The sequence below is a fragment of the Onychostoma macrolepis genome, chromosome 06 (genome assembly GCF_012432095.1).
Source record: "Onychostoma macrolepis isolate SWU-2019 chromosome 06, ASM1243209v1, whole genome shotgun sequence".
In the NCBI taxonomy this organism is placed as follows: Eukaryota; Metazoa; Chordata; class Actinopteri; order Cypriniformes; family Cyprinidae; genus Onychostoma; species Onychostoma macrolepis.
This window is the reverse complement of record NC_081160.1, coordinates 25,000,760-25,014,251: the sequence shown is the minus strand read 5'-3', so window position 1 is coordinate 25,014,251 and position 13,492 is coordinate 25,000,760. Positions and strand designations below refer to the sequence as shown.

Sequence of the window (13,492 nt, the reverse complement as noted above, 5' to 3'; positions counted from 1 at the left end):
CGCTCCAAATCTGCAAACTCTACAAGGACTCACATACAATTAATCCAAACACCACAAGTGTTGCCAAGTCACAGTAGTTCCTCAATAAAACAGCATCTGTACAGCTGTATGGATATGACCAGTCTGGGGTGTTTCCCTGAGGTTCAATGCCCTGGCTACATTCCTACGTCCTTTGTTATTATTATTGTTACAGTCCTGTTTTTACAGGGTGGATTTCTTAGGGATTTTTGGCTCTCTGAGAGTTCTCGTGGGGCCTCCCTGGGTCTTATATTTAAATTCTACTACCAATACTGGGGTGTCACGCTTTATTTTCCTCTTACCCCAACAAGCTTGGTTCTCTTTGTAGGAAACTGAGTATAGTATGTGGTCTGTGAGAGACTTTGATGCATTGCAGCGATACTGGATATTAACTATGCATGCTCTTTTCTTTTATTTCTGTATTTAGATTAGCTTTTTGCAATCTAATGTTAGTCTTCAAAGACACTAATAATTTAATAACACTGCTACATGTAATTTCAGCAAACCTCAAAATGAATATCCATTTTTCATCGTGTACTATAATGTTTTGATTCCTAAATTCTCATGATATTAGATATCATGACCCAATATGGTTCATAGAGTTCATAGCGCTGTCCCTTTGGATGATCACAGAGGACTGTGTCAGATGTTCCACTATTGCAGAGTGAGCATGCTGAAGGAAACCTTTGAAGAATGTAGGGACAACATATTGGCTTCTGTCTCTGATAAGGTCTACTTGAGAATCAACTTTATGGTGGAGGAAGAAATAATTAATTGCAGATAGCTGGCAAATCATATAAAGCAAAAATTGGCTAAGCACAACTGCAATTCCAAATCTTACTGTAACAATTCCCCATTCTATTGTGAAACAGATCTGTGCTAAAATTCTGAAGCACATGCTTACACTTAGCAGCCCAAGGTCAAATTTGCAAATCCATAATGAAAAGAGACACCAAACCACATAACCACGTTTAAAAAGACATAATTTCTGATTGCTCAAGGCCCAAAGAATGGAAAAGTGCCATCAAAGTTTTTCAAAAATGAACGAAATAGTCTCTAATACAACCACAAGAACATGATGTCTACATAGATGTAACAAAACACTTTGAAAATAGGATAAATGCAGCCTAGGCTTACTTTTTGACTTGGTAATTGTTTGTGGTTTGTATAGCAATAATGATAATTTATGAAATTTGAACAATACGTATAAATAAATCATAGTATATCATTTTCTCACCAACTCCCTAATTTTCCTTTAGACAAAAATGACATAATAACATCTCCAATTTTACTTTCCCTAAACACTGTCTCATAAAAAGAAATGGACTTATTTATGACAGGAAAGAGTTTATTTTAAAATAATAATTTTATAACAAGATCCAACAGTCAAGCTCGGCAGAAGATTCTGCTTGGAAGTTTGGTAATGTAGTGGAATGTGCCAGCCATAGAGAAGCAACCGTCTCTGCAAAGTACCAGTATATGAACGTTCTATCAGAAGACACAATCTACTCCACTCTTATACAGAGAGATTTAGCACGGGGCCGCAGACAACATAAAATCTCATTTACCTGTGTGGGCATTCCTGGCACATAGCTAGAATTCCTGATCTCTTTCATTTCAGGGTTCTAATTAAGCACAAGGGCAGGTCCACCATGTTCCAACAAGTTCTCAAGCAAGTCTGTGTCTTTGCCATCACTAATAATGCAGTCTAGTAACAATCTCTATAAAGAAAATAGTTGCTTTTTTATTGATAGCAAGATATGTACTGGCACAATAAAACACAATAACATATTAGATCTGAAAACAGACTTGAATTGGCTTGTGTCAGAGAACAAGTTCTTAATGTAAGGCCAATTTTAGTTCAGAAGTTTTATAACTTGATTTAAATGTAAGAACTACTTATTTTAAAAGAGATACAAAACCAGCAAAGACACTTGAAGGACATCTGGAGCAACTAGTTTTTAGTACTACTTTAGTATCTACTGTCTGCAGAGCCAACTAAATTTAATCTAGCACATACACACAAACGTTTAACTTTATCTTTGGAGATTGAGCTTTACCTTCAGCTGTCCAACCTAAACGATCACTTGAAGATTAGCCCTTATCTCTTGGCTTCAAAGGGCTGTCACTTGACAGCTCGCATGGATTTGAGTGACCGGTTGAAGGACGGTGGATGGAATATGATGGAGGGAGTCTGCTCTCATTGAGTTGTGTGTGCGCGTGACTTTAACTGAATGAAAACTTTCCTCTCACGTTCATCATGTGTATGAGGCATTGATTTTAACAGCCCTCATCCCTGACAGAGGATTACTCCATCATCCTTATCTTCTGGGAAGACAGGACAGGGTGATTAAAGCAAAGGATTTAATCAAACCACACAGATAAAACATCTTTTTTCTCTCTCATCTGTCCATCAAAATCTTATGACAAATAAGGGCAAACAAACTTACAACTTGCCGAGTGTATGGTAGAGGTACTCTACTATTTCAGAAATCATGATATTTAATCTGCAACACAATATATACATAAATAAAGCCAGTGACCAATTAAGCAACATTTTAAATACATGTATCTCATATGGTATACGTACATGTCAAGTAACTTCATTTTAAGTGGGCCTGTAAATAATTGTAAAGGTTTAGAAAAGCATTTAAAGACCTGTACTTGAAGCATCCACAGAGTCACATCTGACCTCCAAATTCACTTTCCCTTTCATTCTTGGTTCCATTAATTAAAAAGATAAAAGTGTCATACTACTTTTACTGATAAGCTCTTAGTGTAAATCGTTTCACTACGTTTAAACTTTCACAGTTTGAGTGGCATTGCACACAAAACTGAAAATACACTGCCCGACTTTTTACAAGACAAATGTAATAATATTTTGGACATTTAAGTCACATATCAAAACAAGTATCCAGTTTTCCTTAAGTTAATACAGCTGCCAGCAGAATAACCAAAGGTATTCATTGTATTAATGTTCCACAAAACTTGACAACTGGAAAGTGTCAAAGGATTTTTAGTTTGTATTCATGAACGTTACATTTATTGTTTCATATTTTCAACAGCCTTTTTGTTAAATGTTTTGATTGAATAGTGTTCATTGAATAAAAGAAAAGAAAATAAACCAGCAAAGACACATAAAGGACTTCTGAACACTGAAGCAATAATAATATAACCAATAATAAAATAAAATAAAATTGATATATACTCCAAAGACATAAAAATGTTCGTGGCTTCAGTGACCAAATTCTTTGGCAGTCTGTTTAGTATCATGGACCTAAGGGGAAATGCTCCTCATATGAGGAGAACTTATAAAGCATATGAGAAATAAGACAAAGAAAGAGTGAACTGGGGAGAAGAATGATGAATTGAAAGAACATAGCAGGAATAAGAGAACCAAAATAGCACAGATGAAGAAAGAGAGGAGGAGATGGGGTGTGTGAATCTCTACGGTTGGGAGTCTCCCCTCAGGGATTGGTGGGAGCCGCTGTTTGCTTTGGCCCACAGTTTCAGTGAGAGTGAGGGTCATAGATCACGCTCACAGACACAGGCGCACACTCAACGACAAATCGAGCACCACGTGTTACCCTGACCCATACGATCCTACAGTGAATTATTTCTTAAAACTCTTCATTTCTCCCTTTTCACAAACAGCAGCCTAGCAGCAGAAACATGGTAATAATTAACAGGCCACGGCTCCATTTGGTGCGATGACCCAAAGTCCTTGCTCTAGTTTAAAGAGCTTATTAAAGATGTCAGAATGTGTTTTCATAAGATCACAGCCCATAATACACTATAGTTAGGCCTATTTATTTTACATCAGGATTTGATGTGACAGTCTATTATGTATGGTATGTCTGGTAAGCCCTGACCTTTCTCATTCTGTCTTGTGTACTGAACATAGCCAAAAACAACACCTCAGATTATTGATTCATATCACTTAATGTGCTTGAAGAATCAGGCTTAGGCTTGGCGAACAGTTAAACAAACTGTATCACTCCTTTTCAGGTGTTAAATAAAGTGTGGGAACCAATGTGTGAAAAACAATGCTAGTTAGTGTTGTGGAGAAATGAAATAAAAGTAGCTACGCTAACAATTTAGCTTTAATTGTCAACAGCTTGTTAGCAGTTAAGCTGTTTTCAAAATAACGTAGCTTTGGCAGTATAATTTCCCTAAAGCAGCAATAAAGTACACACACGCACACACACACAAAAATGCTACAATTCTGATCTTTTTTAAGTTGCATCATATTGTTGGTGTGCTAAATCTTGCTGTTGAGTAGCATAAATTCAATTTAGCTGGCTAAATAGCTTTAATGCTGTGAAATTATGAGGCAAGTCCATTCATAAAAAGCTTTTCTGAGTTTTCGTGACCAAAAAAACCCATTTCCCATTGCATGCATCCAACATAGCCTTGTCTGATGACCCTGATTAGCTTCCACTCTACACTCAAACACGCAAACGTGTTAGAAGACCTTGAGGTGTTTATCTCACTATCTTCTGATATCTCTGGGATGGTTCGTCTTAAATGAGGTTGTCAACAAACAGACACAGATAAGCCCAGCTCCTCTTCCTGTTCAGTGTTATCATATTGGTAAATCTGATGGTTGCGGCAGATCTTTCAATAAGCATTCCAATGAGAAACGCAATCAGAGATCTTCCCTCAGTTTCCTTCTCTCCTTTAATCTTTTTCCTTTTTAATGTGTTTCAACACCAGATCGGTCATCCCGCCTGCGTTTAGTAGTGGCACTTCAAAAACCATAAAAATAACAAAACATCAAAACAATTCAGAGAACATATCTTCAATTTTAAGTTAGCAAATGGTTTTCTATTTTTTTAATCTAAAAAAGAATTGTGAGGTTTAAGCTTAAAGCAAGAGAAAAATCTTATTAGAACAAAAGAAATTCAAGATCATGTCTGAATCAAGACTTGCATAATTTTTTTTATTTATTTTTTTATTTCATTTTAAAGATGGTTTTTGTCAGGGGGAAAAAAAACTGATTAAGAAAATTATTTTTGTAGCGCATTCAGCCTGGACTTTCATTTTGCCTCTAGTTTTCTTCAGATTCTTTTTTCAGTGAGTTTGTATCTACATACCAGGAAAGAGATGATGGATAATTCTGATCCTTCTCACTCAATCTCTCTCACTTTCACACTCTCATCTCTATATCTTTCTATCTTCTGCTACTTTTTCTGGGTCAGGTGAGAGTGTTAAATAAAGAAGAATGTAAATGCAGATGTTAAAGATAATTTTTCTTCACTTATTTATGTTTTTTTTTAATAGTATCTAGCTTAAGGAAGCTAAAAGTCTTTTATTTATTATGTTTTATAGAGCATTCCTATTATAACTATTTATACAGGGATTGCAAATTCGCTATTTCTGTGAACAGGTCTTATGATAAGACATTTTTTGCAGAAACCATGATACTTTTTATATTTATATTTATATTTATATATATATATATATATATATATATATATATATATATATATATATATATACACACACACACACACACACATATTATTGTATAATATGTGTGTGATATATTACTATATCAAATACAGAAATATTGATGAACAAATTTGAAATATGTCTCAAGCATGCCTATTGCTACAACATCATTCTCTGAAGTGAATGACCAATTCAGAAAGCATTATCTTTCACAAAGCTGTACACAAGGACCTTACTTTTATCTTGGTTTTGTCTCCTGACCCGTTTTCAAATTGGCAACACTTGAGTTGAAGTAACTTGTAAAAGGCTGTGACATTCAATCTTGTATCCTGGTTTCAATGCTCTGATGTATGCAAGAGATCTTAAAGAAAAGAGATTCTGATCTGGATAAGTGAAATACTGCTTACCAAATCACAAATTCCCAGAGACTTTGTTGATTATGCCAGGGTGTATCTCAGGAATCTTGGGAAGCATTTTCAATAAAACTAAGGAAGAAAGCAAGCAAGCAAGCCCTTTTTGTTTGTTCAGTATCCACTTATTTTAAATTAACCTGCTGGAGTGTGAAAAGCAGTCTTTTCACAACTCTATTGTGCTTTAGTTTGGTGTCCGTCTCTCTGACACCACAAAACCACTCAACACACAATGGCTACGCCAGTTAGCTAGATCAGGGTCAAGAGGTCACAGAGGTTATCATACACACTAGAACTAACTAAAACTCCAGCCGGGGTCATTAAAGGTGGGGTCAGTGGGTTGCCTACTGGATACTCAGCACACATCCACTTGACCTCTGTTGCTTGGAAACAAGGGACAGGTCATAACGGGAGTGAATAGTCATAGTGACCCGTAACCAAGCAGAAGACCTTAATGGCATGTGACAAGCGAGAAACAAGCATTTGAAAGCAGCAGCCACTGCTCGCCTGCTGATTAGGAGTGTGTGAGAGAGCCTGTAAGCTTTGATTTGGCCGTTGCGGTGCACTCATTTCATTGAGTTCCTTTCGCCTCTGTCTTTGGCTTCACTGTGAATGCTGTAAAAAGCAGGGACAGGCAGTGGTTTTAAAGGCATAGTTCATGCACAAATTAAAAGTCTTGGTCTGCATACCTTAATGTCGCTCTAAACTCATTTAGCCTCAGTTTACATTCAATCATTCCATGTATGTGTCCATGAGAATTTGGAGTGCGATTTCTCCTCCTCCGCTTTACTGATGGTGTCAAGTGTGCTGTGCTTCCTGTTTCTATCTTTATCATCAATCCATCTTTCATAATTTTACACCTTTTTCAAGATTTTTATTCTATTGAATAAAAGAAGCCCGGACATTCTGCTAAATATGTTCTTTTGTGTTTCATGTAAGAATAACAATAAATGTAAGTTAATGATTTATTTTCATTTTCCATTATTCACTCAGTGTAAAAAAATAAATACATTTTTAGAAGAAAAGCTTTTACAAAGCTTCAAGTGTACTGCCCCAGTGACAAGATGTTTTACTATTAAAGGTACAATTTTTACACATTTTGGTAACACTTTAATTTAAGGTGTCCTTGTTACACGTTACATGTACTTACTATTATAATAACAATAAATTATGCATAATTACCCTACATGCAAGTAACCCTAAGCCAAACCCTAATTCTAACCATATATTAAGTACAAGTAGTTAATTAATATTATTCAGTACTTAAATGTATAATTACACTGTAATAAGGACACCTTAAAATCAAGTGTAACCCACATTTTTTACAGTATAATGTAACACTATCATTAACCTTCATTTTCAGCGAGGTGGGTTGTGTATATTTACACCCTCAATAATTGTCAGTGCAATGCAGCATCATCTATAGGACATATGCTAGTTCTCAAAACCAATTTCTAGACATGGCACTAACGCTCTGGTGCCATGCTTTATTCAAAAGCAGAGGATCTCAAAGACACAGCGTGATATGCATCACAATGCCAACATACAGTGTAATAAAAACAACCAGAATGCATAAGTGTCTCTTATCATTTCACCATTTCTCCCACTCTCGCATGCACAAACACACACACATGTGCAAACTGAAACACATTAACATATGTAGCTCAGTCTCATGGGAGAGAGACCATAAGAATTGGAAAGCGTTCCCCCACCCCCCATAGGAGGTGTCAATCAAAATGCATATTAACCACTTAAGGCAGTCAAATGCCTGTGAGAAAAAGCCTGCATGGAATGACTCTATTTAATAAGGACTGATGCCGGCAGCAAGCCATCTTAAAGACAATAAATTAGGCGATATGCCAGAAAGATGTAAATTCACATGTGGAAAGGAAGAAAATATAAAGGTTTATACACACAGAAAAATATTATTGTGTTTTGGTATTTTATAGAAGTGTATGTTTGCACAATTTGTGAATTTCTACTGCATCAACATTATATTTATTTTCTATATCCTTGAGTTGGTAAAGACCTCATATTGCTTGATCATATTGCATTTTAAAAGGCATTTTAAAATCCAAATATTTGTTTTGAATTATATTTCTGCAGAAAGCAAATTTTTAACCTTAATTTTTTTGACAGTGATAATATTGCTTGTTTTTTTTGGGGGGGGGGGTTGCATTTGGTTAAAAGCTAAATTAATAATTTAAAGGCAAAGCTGTTTACATTTAAAGCACTACATAAATGCATTAAAATACTATGTACTACATTTAAAATGTAGTTCAAATCCCATTTGTTCACATATGTCCTATAAAAGCTATATGCCAAAAGACAGACACTTTGCTTTTAGGACACAATGAATTAAAGACAAAAAGTGGCCTAATTTTCACTCTTATTAACGCCAAAAGTTCCAGTATATTTGTGAGGGGCAATCAAAGTGGCTTTTGGCAGATTGAGCATGTAAGACTTAATTACAATTCAAATGGCCATCACCTCTAGACACTGACAAGAGTAAATGGAGAAAAACTAACCCACAACAGCTCAATTTCAATAAAGAAGGAATTTCAATAAAAAAAGAAATGCAGAGTCATTGCACACTGAAAACCATTCTGATTAAGAGAGCAGTCTCTAGCTTTTATCTTCTGCATAAATACATAATACCCCATGCTATGCTAAACTGATTGACAGCTTGACAAGCCAATGGATTACTGCCTCTTTGCAGTTCATGATGACAGACAAGCTAACCCCGCCCACTAAAGGCGAGCTTGAGCTTTAGGGCTAAAGCCCCTTTCTCATTTGACAGACAAGCTGGCAGTCCTTTCCAGTGACCCCATGACCTCTGAGCCCTGACAACAAAGATGTTCACAGAGAGATGGCATTGAACTTCTCTTTAGTTCTGCTCTTCCTTTGTTGCATTAAGCTCTCCGTGTCCAACACCAGCTCTTCTAGAGGCACTTTAGCTGACAATATCCAGCAGAAACAGAAGGAGCAGATGAAAAAAACAGAATAGCGAGTGTCTCAAAGTGGCTAAATTCCTATTATTAGCATGATGGAGATTAACATGAAAAGAGCGAGAGAATAAAGTGCATTTAAAAATCACAGTCAGTGAATGGAAAAAGTTAACAAGCTTCAGCGAGGAGAAAAAACATCTTATTTTTCTTCTTTCTTTTGCTGGTTTGACATCTGCAACAGATAGTCCCAGAGGTTAGATGTGCCCCCATAAAAATGGATCACCTTACATGTTTTAATAAAACCAATCATTTAATCCATGTTACAGCCAATTAAATCCAAACCAGCCATGAAATTATCTAATGGGATTGTCTCTTGTTCGGTTAACTAATTGAATTCACGAGCCAAATGAAACAAGCTTGTGATAAACGGCCTGTGAAGGAAAACAAGAAAGAAAAAAATGAAATGATAGGGATTAATAAGGTATGCTTTCACTGGCAAAGTCAACATGATCAGTCTTCAGGAGTTATGACGTGGGAAATCGCTGAGCAAAGTCTCAACATGAGGACTTAATTGGGACATTTTGATAAGGAAGTTCAAATACACTCTTTCTTTCTTTCTGTGTTTGGATTCTCAAGCACTATTGCCAATTATATAATTTTCCTTAGTCAAAATGCTTCTTTTGAGTATTGCCACTATGCTTTAAAGGGATAGTTCACCCAAAAATGAAAATTTGATGTTTATCTGCTTGCGGCTCGTGACGATACATTGAGGTCTTGAGACACAAAACAATTGGTCTGTGCAAGAAACTGAACAGTATTTATATATATATATATAGTATTTATGTTAGTGCTGTCAAAGTTAATGCAAATTCATTTTAACAGCACTAATTTTTTAACGCGCAATTAACGCAGCACGCATTTTCTGTTTGACCCGTGGCCTAGCCTGTAGTTGGAGAAATGGAGATGCACAGTGTTGCCAACTTAGTGACTTTGCAGACCCCTTTAGCGACCCCCCCCCATCCCCCAAGTGCCTAGCGACAAATATTTAGGGTTTGCCCAAATCGTATTTAGTTTCTGAGACTCGCTGGTACTGCCGAACGAGCGCAAGGTCTTGCTGTCCCAGCGCACACACACACCCCTTTCTCTCTCTCTCTGTGTGTCTGCATTGTTCAGCGAGCAGCGGAGAGGAGCAGCACTTTCAGTTGAACACAGATATTATGTTGCTTCTTGAAGTTTACATGCAAGTATAGCCGAAATCACAGCACAGCTATTGTCATTATCTTATGTGTACTTGATTTTATCAGACGACGGCTTGATTATCAGGATTTTTGTGCAGATTAACATCTTGGAAAGGAGAGCTGGTTATGTGGCCTAGTCTTAATGGGTCGTGTTTCAGTCACTATTTCATATTCATTCCGTCGTCTGACAACAGAAACAGTAAAATATATTAATGAAAACAGTTTTATTGAGAATTTAGCTGCATCAAAATACAGTTTGTGGGCACAGAGAGGCAAACAAATCTAATAATAAATAATAAATGTACATTTTGCATTTTCAGAAGTGAGCTGCCCTGTCCTGTGAAAATGTAAACAGGTTTGTGTCAGTAAATTGCTCAGTGCAAAGAAAGAGAAGTAATGGGAACCTCGTATTTCTTTTTTCATGTGTCTAATAGACATGAACAAGTTCTTTGAAAAACATCTATGACCTTTGAAACGTCTAGTCTTCATGCTCTATGTTGTCTATGGTTTCAATAATAAAAAACATACATTTACATAAAGCATCCATATTTGTCCATGCCCACGTTGATTAGAGTATTAAAAACTTGAAAAGTATTAATTTAAGGTACATTTAGAACAAATAAAAAAAGTGTGATTAAGTTGCGATTAATCACGAGTTAACTCATGACAATCATGCGATTAATCACGTTTTAAAAAATGTAATCGATTGACAGCCCTAATTTATATAATAGTATTTATAACACGCCGGCTATTGTGAACGCGCTCAGGACAGTTGGACATTGCGGTGGATCAGAGGTAAAAAATTATATAAATACTGTTCAGTTTCTTGCACAGATCGATTGTTTCGTGTCTTAAGACCTCAATGTATCATCACGAGCCGCAGGGTTTAATTTGGTTTTGTCGGTGTATGTTTTTTTTGACTCTCAAAGCCGTGGGTCCCATTGACTGCCATTATATGACTGATAGACTGCAATGGTTTGAGTTAAAAATCTTCGTTTGTGTTCATCCATCTTGGATGCCCTGGGGGTAAGCAGATAAACATCAAATTTTCATTTTTGGGTGAACTATCCCTTTAAGGATTAGAAACATCTGTATTTAACAACTGCAGCTAACAGCTATTCTGATCATTGTTAAACTGTTGATTACTATTTCAATCAATTAATTGAACAGATAAATATGCCAAGCAGTTGAAATGCATGTTTTTCCACATCTTGTGCAGCATGCACATTTTCTGGGTTATTTTGGAGGGAGAAATCTGTAGAAATGGGTTTAAATGTGGTCAAATCTGATAAACAAAGCTAAGAGTACTACAATACACAACAAATGTGTCCAATATCTTTAATAAACAAACATGCTAAGAGTAGGGAATGTGTATAAGTAATAACGGCTGTTCAAAATCTGAGGAAATCTGCAGAGCTTTCTGCATCTGTGTGGCCTTGAGTTCGTCTAACACTCTCCTTTAAACAATGTGCTGATTGAATGCTAACAAACAAAAAAAATGTAAATATATGCTATGCACTGTATGCAATATATGAAAATTGTTATTATTTAATCATCCACATGTCATTCTAAACTTCCATGACTTTATTCTGTGTAACACAAAAGGTCAGTGGGATCTAATCTTGCTTTGGACCTCACTGACTTTCACTGTTTGGACACAAACAGTTGAAACATTCTTCAAAATATCCTTTTTACATGTTCTGTATAAGAAACCAAGCCTTTAAGGTTTGGAACAACATGAGAGTAAATGGTGACAGATTTTTATTTATGGGCAAGCTATCTCTTTGAAGCACAGACAACAATGGCATTTTTGTCAACTATTTCATTTTTATCAATTTTATTAAATACTGTAGATCAGGGCTCCTCAAATCTGGACCTCGAGATCCACTTTCCTACAGAGTTTAGCTGTAACCCTAATCAAACACACCTGAACATGCTAATCAATGTCTTCAGGATCATTAGAAAATCACAGACAGGTGAGTTTGATCAGTGTTGGAGCTAAACTCTGCAGTGGATTGAACCTCCAGGGTAAGATTTGAGGAACCCTGCTGTAGATGGTGTAGTCCTAGTTTTCACTTTTTCATAAAGTTTGCACTTATACTAATTGAAAAATAGAAACATTTAAGTTACAATTTTATAAAGGTGATTACAATGCACTCGTGGGTAGCCACCCAACACACACACACACACACACACACACACACACAAACACATCAGAGAAGCATCTTGGAGAGCAGTAAATATGTTTTCACTTGATTCTCTCTGTAACAAAATCAGCAGGCAGTGCAGACATCACGTTCAAAAATCGCAGAAACAGATGTTAGCCAACTCTAGACAGACACCTAACACATTCCTCCTGGCGTCTCTCCAGCATGCACCTCTCTTATCCTATTACGCTCTTTTTCCCAATACATCCCATCTACATTTCCATCTTGTTATCGAGTCAATGCGTTCTCAGCTTACAGGAGACTCACAAACGGACTATGAACTGTGGGATGGTTTGAACGTTGGGACATATGCACAAAATCTTTCTTGCTCTCCTATTTCACATCTGTTTGTGCCTTTTTTTTTTTTTTTTTTCAGCAAAAGGTATGGTTTAGCATACCTATTTTGCCTCCAATGGGACCAGTTTGACAGACTCGAGATTCAAGCTGTAAATCTCAGCTGTAAAAAGATTTTTTTTTAAATCATCTGGCCCATGTGCTATTTTTCGAACTGTCGAGGGATGATAATACTCAAGCTTGTGGTTTTAACCTGAATGTGTCTGTAAGAGTGATGATTTTGACTTTATAGCTTTACCGTTTCTATAGCGTAAGGCTCTGAAAGTCTTTAGAGGTGAAAATATGATCCAATATCCTGTCCAAGTACTGAACTGAATCAGACCACAATTAATAAAATCTCTTGTCAGGCTCCATCCCAAAAGACTCGCTACTTCCTCTGGCAGACATATTTGACATGCTTCTCAGAACTTTGTTCTTTCATCTGCTGTCTAATGTTTAAGTAGTAATGTCAAACTAATCCAATGGGAACATTTTTAAATCATGGGGTCTCATACTAAGTGAGTCAGGTTTGTACAGTACGACCCCTTATGTGTTAATAGTTTATCATTAAAAACAGCCTGCAAATTGATTATCTATGTCTACGCTGACCTTCTATGTTATTTTAGAGCTTTCTTAAAAGACTGTTAAACAGTAGCCTGATATATATTTTTTGAAACACAAAGTTGAAATTACATATCCATCAAGTTGTATGCTGCATATCTGCAAAATAACTGTATATAGATAAAATTAATGATTGTAAAACATTTGAATTTGCTTTGAGAACCCTTGAATGACAGGGTTGAATGACAAAACAGTTGAATGACAAGGATCTGAATAGAATTATTTGATTGTTCACACTTTGTATTGCTTTAATTCTTAATATT

General features: G+C 36.1%; 1 protein-coding gene across 2 annotated transcripts in view; it reads right to left on the bottom strand.

The window, feature by feature from the left end:
* The window catches only part of sema3fa (sema domain, immunoglobulin domain (Ig), short basic domain, secreted, (semaphorin) 3Fa), a 46,540-nt gene that overhangs the window by 16,092 nt on the left and 16,956 nt on the right, over positions 1–13,492 (bottom strand). The window lies entirely within an intron of this gene.